General features: G+C 33.6%; 1 protein-coding gene across 2 annotated transcripts in view; it reads right to left on the bottom strand.

The window, feature by feature from the left end:
* Positions 1–12,919, bottom strand: part of LOC140141130 (uncharacterized) — a 44,818-nt gene that overhangs the window by 18,078 nt on the left and 13,821 nt on the right. The gene's annotated exons all lie outside the window — the stretch shown is intronic.

The following is a 12,919-nucleotide window of genomic DNA, read 5'->3' as shown; positions in this document are numbered from 1 at the left end:
ATTAGCAGTTAACAACAATATGAATGGTATCTTTTTTTTTATCATGGTGGTGGTGTGAAGGGCACCACATACCGCGGAATGTGGGCATGTTGCCTTTGGCGATCGACGCTAAGTCAGTTTTGCGTGAGCGAACTCACAAATAGCACAGATAGCGCTAGCGATAGCGCCAGGTCTGAACGCTGTACCGGCGTCATCTGAATTCAAGTACGCTTAGAGGGCACAGGCATAGAACATATCTTTGTTTATTAATCACATGAACTCAACTTTCACTTGATATCAACTTGAAAGCTCAGAATGTTCCAGAAGCAAGCGAGACTAATGGTTCGAGAACCGCCTTTGTGTAAAATTGCCGACTTTGCCGTCATATATAGAACTCACGAAAAGTTTCCTGATGAATTTAATCAATTTATGTGTTCCTTTATATAGCCCTGGTGAGTGCGTACACCCAAAATGAGGTCCGAGTTGTGATTAATTTAATCATGTCTTAAAAGGGTAAAAGGGTTTATTACAAATAAAAACCAAATTTTAATAATTTTCCTGAAGTGCTCTCCCAGCAAACACAAAACGTTTTCGACATCATTCGCAAAAGGTTATAAAAGGTTGTCAGAAAACGTTTAAATGTCGGGTTATATAAAGGGTATATTAAGAGTATAAAACGTCTTCATAACCTTAAAAAACATTTTTTGATAATCTACTGCTCAGCAAGCAAAAATGTTCTACAGAAAACGTTTAAATGTCGGGTTATATAAAGGGTATAAAACGTTTTAATAACATTCCAAAAACATTCTTGAAAACTTGATACAAAACATTCTAAACAGAATGTTATTTTGGGGTTGAAAAAATATTTTGCGAAAAATGTTTGCCCAAAATATTTTCAATAACGTTTTAAAAATGTTTTCATGACCTTTATATAACCCGACATTTAAATGTTATTTAAAGGTTTTGAAAAAAAAATTTAAGAACATTTCTGTGTTTGCTGTGTTCAAACATTTTAACATAATGTTATTTAAGTATTGACACAATATTTGGCAAAATGTTTGCAAAAATAGTTTACAATAACATTTTTTGAAAACATTTAAAAATATTGTTGTAGTGTGTTTTCATACAAAACGTTTTATAACGTTATCATGACCTTTATATAACCCGACATTTTAATGTTATTAAAACGTTTTTACCTAAACCAAAAGCCAAAATATACCTTATTTAAAACGTTTTAAAAACGTTTTTGTGTTTGCTGGGCTCATACTGTACAAACGTTGCTATCCATTTCCCAAACACCAGCTAATAAGATTGTGCATGGAATGCACAGGTGTCATTAATTATATACACGCACAGGTGTCATTAATTATATACACGCACAGGTGTCATTAATTATATACACACACAGGTGTCATTAATTATATACACACACAGGTGTCATTAAATATATACACGCACAGGTGTCATTAATTATATACACACACAGGTGTTATTAATTATATACACGCACAGGTGTCATTAATTATATACACGCACAGGTGTCATTAAATATATACACGCACAGGTGTCATTAATTATATACACACACAGGTGTCATTAAATATATACACGCACAGGTGTCATTAATTATATACACGCACAGGTGTCATTAATTATATACACGCACAGGTGTCATTAATTATATACACGCACAGGTGTCATTAATTATATACACGCACAGGTGTCATTAATTATATACACGCACAGGTGTCATTAATTATATACACACACAGGTGTCATTAATTATATACACGCACAGGTGTCATTAATTATATACACGCACAGGTGTCATTAATTATATACACGCACAGGTGTCATTAATTATATACACGCACATGTGTCATTAATTACATACACGCACAGGTGTCATTAATTATATACACGCACAGGTGTCATTAATTACATACACGCACAGGTGTCATTAATTATATACACGCACAGGTGTCATTAATTATATACACGCACAGGTGTCATTAATTATATACACACACAGGTGTCATTAATTATATACACGCACAGGTGTCATTAATTATATACACGCACAGGTGTCATTAATTATATACACGCACAGGTGTCATTAATTATATACACGCACAGGTGTTATTAATTATATACACGCACAGGTGTCATTAATTATATACACGCACAGGTGTCATTAATTATATACACGCACAGGTGTCATTAATTATATACACGCACAGGTGTCATTAATTATATACACGCACAGGTGTCATTAATTATATACACACCCAGGTGTCATTAATTATATACACACACAGGTGTCATTAATTATATACACACACAGGTGTTATTAATTATATACACACACAGGTGTCATTAATTATATACACGCACAGGTGTCATTAATTATATAGACGCACAGGTGTCATTAATTATATACACGCACAGGTGTCATTAATTATATACACGCACAGGTGTCATTAATTATATACACGCACAGGTGTCATTAATTATATACACACACAGGTGTCATTAAATATATACACGCACAGGTGTTATTAATTATATACACGCACAGGTGTCATTAATTATATACACGCACAGGTGTCATTAATTATATACACACACAGGTGTTATTAATTATATACACGCACAGGTGTCATTAAATATATACACGCACAGGTGTCATTAATTATATACACACACAGGTGTTATTAATTATATACACGCACAGGTGTCATTAATTATATACACGCACAGGTGTCATTAATTATATACACGCACAGGTGTCATTAATTATATACACGCACAGGTGTCATTAATTATATACACGCACAGGTGTCATTAATTATATACACGCACAGGTGTCATTAATTATATACACACACAGGTGTTATTAATTATATACACGCACAGTTGTCATTAATTATATACACGCACAGGTGTCATTAATTATATACACGCACAGGTGTCATTAATTATATACACGCACAGGTGTTATTAATTATATACACGCACAGGTGTTATTAATTATATACACGCACAGGTGTCATTAATTATATACACGCACAGGTGTCATTAATTATATACACGCACAGGTGTCATTAATTATATACACACACAGGTGTCATTAATTATATACACGCACAGGTGTCATTAATTATATACACGCACAGGTGTCATTAATTATATACACGCACAGGTGTCATTAATTATATACACGCACAGGTGTCATTAATTATATACACGCACAGGTGTCATTAATTATATACACGCACAGGTGTCATTAATTATATACACGCACAGGTGTCATTAATTATATACACGCACAGGTGTTATTAATTATATACACGCACAGGTGTCATTAATTATATACACACAGGTGTCATTAATTATATACACGCACAGGTGTCATTAATTATATACACGCACAGGTGTCATTAATTATATACACGCACAGGTGTCATTAATTATATACGCACAGATGTTATTAATTATATACACGCACAGGTGTCATTAATTATATACACGCACAGGTGTCATTAATTATATACACACACAGGTGTCATTAATTATATACACGCACAGGTGTCATTAATTATATACACGCACAGGTGTCATTAATTATATACACGCACAGGTGTCATTAATTATATACACGCACAGGTGTCATTAATTATATACACACACAGGTGTCATTAATTATATACACGCACAGGTGTCATTAATTATATACACGCACAGGTGTCATTAATTATATACACGCACAGGTGTCATTAATTATATACACGCACAGGTGTCATTAATTATATACACGCACAGGTGTCATTAATTATATACACACACAGGTGTTATTAATTATATACACGCACAGGTGTCATTAATTATATACACGCACAGGTGTCATTAATTATATACACGCACAGGTGTCATTAATTATATACACGCACAGGTGTCATTAATTATATACACGCACAGGTGTTATTAATTATATACACGCACAGGTGTCATTAATTATATACACGCACAGGTGTCATTAATTATATACACGCACAGGTGTCATTAATTATATACACACACAGGTGTCATTAATTATATACACGCACAGGTGTCATTAATTATATACACGCACAGGTGTCATTAATTATATACACGCACAGGTGTCATTAAATATATACACGCACAGGTGTTATTAATTATATACACGCACAGGTGTTATTAATTATATACACGCACAGGTGTTATTAATCATATACACGCACAGGTGTCATTAATTATATACACGCACAGGTGTTATTAATTATATACACGCACAGGTGTCATTAATTACATACACGCACAGGTGTCATTAATTATATACACGCACAGGTGTCATTAATTATATACACACACAGGTGTCATTAATTATATACACACACAGGTGTCATTAATTATATACACGCACAGGTGTCATTAATTATATACACGCACAGGTGTCATTAATTATATACACGCACAGGTGTCATTAATTATATACACGCACAGGTGTCATTATTTATATACACGCACAGGTGTCATTAAATATATACACGCACAGGTGTTATTAATTATATACACGCACAGGTGTTATTAATTATATACACGCACAGGTGTTATTAATTATATACGCACAGGTGTTATTAATTATATACTGTTATTAATTATATACACGCACAGGTGTCATTAATTATATACACGCACAGGTGTTATTAATTATATACACGCACAGGTGTTATTAATTATATACACGCACAGGTGTCATTAATTATATACACGCACAGGTGTCATTAATTATATACACGCACAGGTGTTATTAATTATATACACGCACAGGTGTCATTAATTATATACACGCACAGGTGTCATTAATTATATACACACACAGGTGTTATTAATTATATACACGCACAGGTGTCATTAATTATATACACGCACAGGTGTCATTAATTATATACACGCACAGGTGTCATTAATTATATACACGCACAGGTGTCATTAATTATATACACGCACAGGTGTTATTAATTATATACACGCACAGGTGTCATTAATTATATACACGCACAGGTGTCATTAATTATATACACGCACAGGTGTCATTAATTATATACACACACAGGTGTCATTAATTATATACACGCACAGGTGTCATTAATTATATACACGCACAGGTGTCATTAATTATATACACGCACAGGTGTCATTAAATATATACACGCACAGGTGTCATTAATTATATACACGCACAGGTGTCATTAATTATATACACGCACAGGTGTTATTAATTATATGCACGCACAGGTGTCATTAATTATATACACGCACAGGTGTCATTAATTATATACACACACAGGTGTCATTAAATATATACACGCACAGGTGTCATTAATTATATACACGCACAGGTGTCATTAATTATATACACGCACAGGTGTTATTAATTATATGCACGCACAGGTGTCATTAATTATATACACACACAGGTGTCATTAATTATATACACGCACAGGTGTCATTAATTATATACACGCACAGGTGTCATTAATTATATACACGCACAGGTGTCATAATACACGCACAGGTGTCATTAATTATATACACGCACAGGTGTTATTAATTATATACACGCACAGGTGTCACGCACAGGTATTATTATATACACGCACAGGTGTCATTAATTATATACACGCACAGGTGTCATTAATTATATACACGCACAGGTGTTATTAATTATATACACGCACAGGTGTCATTAATTATATACACGCACAGGTGTCACAGGTGTATTATATACACGCACAGGTGTCATTAATTATATACACAGGTGTCATTAATTATATACACACACAGGTGTCATTAAATATATACACGCACAGGTGTCATTAATTATATACACGCACAGGTGTCATTAATTATACACGCACAGGTGTTATTAATTATATACACGCACAGGTGTCATTAATTATATACACGCACAGGTGTCATTAATTATATACACACACAGGTGTCATTAATTATATACACGCACAGGTGTCATTAATTATATACACGCACAGGTGTCATTAATTATATACACGCACAGGTGTCATTAATTATATACACGCACAGGTGTCATTAATTATATACACACACAGGTGTCATTAATTATATACACACACAGGTGTTATTAATTATATACACACACAGGTGTCATTAATTATATACACGCACAGGTGTCATTATTTATATAGACGCACAGGTGTCATTAATTATATACACGCACAGGTGTCATTAATTATATACACGCACAGGTGTCATTAATTATATACACGCACAGGTGTCATTAATTATATACACACACAGGTGTCATTAAATATATACACGCACAGGTGTTATTAATTATATACACGCACAGGTGTCATTAATTATATACACGCACAGGTGTCATTAATTATATACACACACAGGTGTTATTAATTATATACACGCACAGGTGTCATTAATTATATACACGCACAGGTGTCATTAATTATATACACACACAGGTGTTATTAATTATATACACGCACAGGTGTCATTAATTATATACACGCACAGGTGTCATTAATTATATACACGCACAGGTGTCATTAATTATATACACGCACAGGTGTCATTAATTATATACACGCACAGGTGTCATTAATTATATACACGCACAGGTGTCATTAATTATATACACGCACAGGTGTCATTAATTATATACACGCACAGGTGTCATTAATTATATACACGCACAGGTGCACAGGTGTCATTAATTATATACACGCACAGGTGTCATTAATTATATACACGCACAGGTGTTATTAATTATATACACGCACAGGTGTCATTAATTATATACACGCACAGGTGTCATTAATTATATACACGCACAGGTGTCATTAATTATATACACACACAGGTGTCATTAATTATATACACGCACAGGTGTCATTAATTATATACACGCACAGGTGTAATTATATACACGCACAGGTGTCATTAATTATATACACGCACAGGTGTCATTAATTATATACACGCACAGGTGTCATTAATTATATTATATACACGCACAGGTGTCATTAATTATATACACGCACAGGTGTCATTAATTATATACACGCACAGGTGTTATTAATTATATACACGCACAGGTGTCATTAATTATATACACGCACAGGTGTCATTAATTATATACACGCACAGGTGTCATTAATTATATACACGCACAGGTGTCATTAATTATATACACGCACAGGTGTCATTAATTATATACACGCACAGGTGTTATTAATTATATACACGCACAGGTGTCATTAATTATATACACGCACAGGTGTCATTAATTATATACACGCACAGGTATTAATTACACGCACAGGTGTCATTAATTATATACACACAGCACAGCACAGGTGTCATTAATTATATACACGCACAGGTGTCATTAATTATATACACGCACAGGTGTCATTAATTATATACACGCACAGGTGTCATTAATTATATACACGCACAGGTGTCATTAATTATATACACGCACAGGTGTCATTAATTATATATTATATACACACACGCACAGGTGTTATTAATTATATACACGCACAGGTGTCATTAATTATATACACGCACAGGTGTCATTAATTATATACACGCACAGGTGTCATTAATTATATACACGCACAGGTGTCATTAATATATACACGCACAGGTGTTATTAATTATATACACGCACAGGTGTCATTAATTATATACACGCACAGGTGTCATTAATTATATACACACACAGGTGTCATTAATTATATACACGCACAGGTGTCAATTATATACACGCACAGGTGTATTATTATATACACGCACAGGTGTCATTAATTATATACACGCACAGGTGTCATTAATTATATACACGCACAGGTGTCATTAATTATATACACGCACAGGTGTTATTAATTATATACACGCACAGGTGTTATTAATTATATACACGCACAGGTGTTATTAATTATATACACGCACAGGTGTCATTAATTATATACACGCACAGGTGTTATTAATTATATACACGCACAGGTGTCATTAATTATATACACGCACAGGTGTCATTAATTATATACACACAGGTGTCATTAATTATATACACACACAGGTGTCATTAATTATATACACGCACACAGGTGTCATTAATTATATACACGCACAGGTGTCATTAATTATATACACGCACAGGTGTCATTAATTATATACACGCACAGGTGTCATTAATTATATACACGCACAGGTGTCATTATTTATATACACGCACAGGTGTCATTAAATATATACACGCACAGGTGTTATTAATTATATACACGCACAGGTGTTATTAATTATATACACGCACAGGTGTTATTAATTATATACACGCACAGGTGTTATTAATTATATACACGCACAGGTGTAATTAATATATACACGCACAGGTGTCATTAATTATATACACGCACAGGTGTTATTAATTATATACACGCACAGGTGTTATTAATTATATACACACAGCACAGGTGTCATTAATTATATACACGCACAGGTGTCATTAATTATATACACGCACAGGTGTCATTAATTATATACACGCACAGGTGTCATTAATTATATACACGCACAGGTGTCATTAATTATATACACACACAGGTGTTATTAATTATATACACGCACAGGTGTCATTAATTATATACACGCACAGGTGTCATTAATTATATACACGCACAGGTGTCATTAATTATATACACGCACAGGTGTCATTAATTATACACGCACAGGTGTTATTAATTATATACACGCACAGGTGTCATTAATTATATACACGCACAGGTGTCATTAATTATATACACGCACAGGTGTCATTAATTATATACACACACAGGTGTCATTAATTATATACACGCACAGGTGTTATTAATTATATACACGTACAGGTGTTATTAATTATATACACACACAGGTGTCATTAATTATATACACGCACAGGTGTCATTAATTATATACACACACAGGTGTCATTAATTATATACACGCACAGGTGTCATTAATTATATACACGCACAGGTGTTATTAATTATATACACGCACAGGTGTCATTAATTATATACACGCACAGGTGTCATTAATTATATACACGCACAGGTGTCATTAATTATATACACGCACAGGTGTTATTAATTATATACACGCACAGGTGTCATTAATTATATACACACACAGGTGTCATTAAATATATACACGCACAGGTGTCATTAATTATATACACGCACAGGTGTCATTAATTATATACACGCACAGGTGTCATTAATTATATACACGCACAGGTGTTATTATATATATATACGCACAGGTGTCATTAATTATATACACACACAGGTGTCATTAATTATATACACGCACAGGTGTCATTAATTATATACACGCACAGGTGTCATTAATTATATACACGCACAGGTGTCATTAATTATATACACGCACAGGTGTCATTAATTATATACACGCACAGGTGTCATTAATTATATACACGCACAGGTGTCATTAATTATATACACGCACAGGTGTCATTAATTATATACACAGGTGTCATTAATTATATACACGCACAGGTGTCATTAATTATATACACGCACAGGTGTCATTAATTATATACACGCACAGGTGTCATTAATTATATACACGCACAGGTGTCATTAATTATATACACGCACAGGTGTCATTAATTATATACACGCACAGGTGTCATTAATTATATACACGCACAGGTGTCATTAATTATATACACGCACAGGTGTCATTAATTATATACACGCACAGGTGTTATTAATTATATACACGCACAGGTGTCATTAATTATATACACACAGGTGTCATTAATTATATACACGCACAGGTGTCATTAATTATATACACGCACAGGTGTCATTAATTATACACGCACAGGTATACACGCACAGGTGTCATTAATTATATACACGCACAGGTGTCATTAATTATATACACGCACAGGTGTTATTAATTATATACACGCACAGGTGTCATTAATTATATACACGCACAGGTGTCATTAATTATATACACGCACAGGTGTCATTAATTATATACACGCACAGGTGTTATTAATTATATACACGCACAGGTGTCATTAATTATATACACGCACAGGTGTCATTAATTATATACACGCACAGGTGTCATTAATTATATACACGCACAGGTGTCATTAATTATATACACGCACAGGTGTTGTTAAGAGCGTCGTGTACGGAAAGAGTGTCATTAATTATATACACGCACAGGTGTCATTAATTATATACACGCACAGGTGTCATTAATTATATACACGCACAGGTGTCATTAATTATATACACGCACAGGTGTCATTAATTATATACACGCACAGGTGTCATTAATTATACACGCACAGGTGTTATTAATTATATACACGCACAGGTGTCATTAATTATATACACGCACAGGTGTCATTAATTATATACACGCACAGGTGTCATTAATTATATACACGCACAGGTGTCATTAATTATATACACGCACAGGTGTCATTAATTATATACACGCACAGGTGTCATTAATTATATACACGCACAGGTGTCATTAATTATATACACGCACAGGTGTCATTAATTATATACACGCACAGGTGTCATTAATTATACACGCACAGGTGTCATTAATTATATACACGCACAGGTGTTATAATTATATACACGCACAGGTGTTATTAATATATACACGCACAGGTGTCATTAATTATATACACGCACAGGTGTCATTAATTATATACACGCACAGGTGTCATTAATTATATACACGCACAGGTGTCATTAATTATATACACGCACAGGTGTCATTAATTATATACACGCACAGGTGTCATTAATTATATACACGCACAGGTGTCATTAATTATATACACGCACAGGTGTCATTAATTATATACACGCACAGGTGTCATATATATACACGCACAGGTGTTATTAATTATATACACGCACAGGTGTTATTAATTATATACACGCACAGGTGTCATTAATTATATACACGCACAGGTGTCATTAATTATATACACGCACAGGTGTCATTAATTATATACACGCACAGGTGTCATTAATACACGCACAGGTGTCATTAATATATACACGCACAGGTGTCATTAATTATATACACGCACAGGTGTCATTAATTATATACACGCACAGGTGTTATTAATTATATACACGCACAGGTGTCATTAATTATATACACGCACAGGTGTTATTAATTATATACACGCACAGGTGTCATTAATTATATACACGCACAGGTGTCATTAATTATATACACGCACAGGTGTCATTAATTATATACACGCACAGGTGTTATTAATTATATACACGCACAGGTGTCATTCATTATATACACGCACAGGTGTCATTAATTATATACACGCACAGGTGTCATTAATTATATACACGCACAGGTGTCATTAATTATATACACGCACAGGTGTCATTAATTATATACACGCACAGGTGTTATTAATTATATACACGCACAGGTGTCATTAATTATATACACACACAGGTGTCATTAATTATATACACGCACAGGTGTCATTAATTATATACACGCACAGGTGTCATTAATTATATACACGCACAGGTGTATAATTATATACACGCACAGGTGTCATTAATTATATACACGCACAGGTGTCATTAATTATATACACGCACAGGTGTCATTAATTATATACACGCACAGGTGTCATTAATTATATACACGCACAGGTGTCATTAATTATATACACGCACAGGTGTCATTAATTATATACACGCACAGGTGTCATTAATTATATACACGCACAGGTGTCATTAATTATATACACGCACAGGTGTCATTAATTATATACACGCACAGGTGTCATTAATTATATACACGCACAGGTGTCATTAATTATATACACGCACAGGTGTCATTAATTATATACACGCACAGGTGTCATTAATTATATACACGTGTCACACGCACAGGTGTTATTAATTATATACACGCACAGGTGTCATTAATTATATACACGCACAGGTGTCATTAATTATATACACGCACAGGTGTCATTAATTATATACACGCACAGGTGTCATTAATTATATACACGCACAGGTGTCATTAATTATATACACGCACAGGTGTTATTAATTATATACACGCACAGGTGTCATTAATTATATACACGCACAGGTGTCATTAATTATATATACACGCACAGGTGTCATTAATTATATACACGCACAGGTGTCATTAATTATATACACGCACAGGTGTCATTAATTATATACACACACAGGTGTCATTAATTATATACACGCACAGGTGTCATTAATTATATACACGCACAGGTGTCATTAATTATATACACGCACAGGTGTCATTAATTATATACACGCACAGGTGTCATTAATTATATACACGCACAGGTGTCATTAATTATATACACGCACAGGTGTCATTAATTATATACACGCACAGGTGTTATTAATTATATACACGCACAGGTGTTATTAATTATATACACAGGTGTTATTAATTATATACACGCACAGGTGTTATTAATTATATACACGCACAGGTGTCATTAATTATATACACGCACAGGTGTTATTAATTATATACACGCACAGGTGTTATTAATTATATACACGCACAGGTGTCATTAATTATATACACGCACAGGTGTCATTAATTATATACACGCACAGGTGTTATTAATTATATACACGCACAGGTGTCATTAATTATATACACGCACAGGTGTCATTAATTATATACACGCACAGGTGTCATTAATTATATACACACACAGGTGTCATTAAATATATACAGGTGTCATTAATTATATACA

The sequence above is a fragment of the Amphiura filiformis genome, chromosome 19 (genome assembly GCF_039555335.1).
Source record: "Amphiura filiformis chromosome 19, Afil_fr2py, whole genome shotgun sequence".
Taxonomy (NCBI): Eukaryota; Metazoa; Echinodermata; class Ophiuroidea; order Amphilepidida; family Amphiuridae; genus Amphiura; species Amphiura filiformis.
The sequence above is the reverse complement of the archived record's forward strand: the minus strand, read 5'-3'. Positions and strand labels throughout refer to the sequence as shown.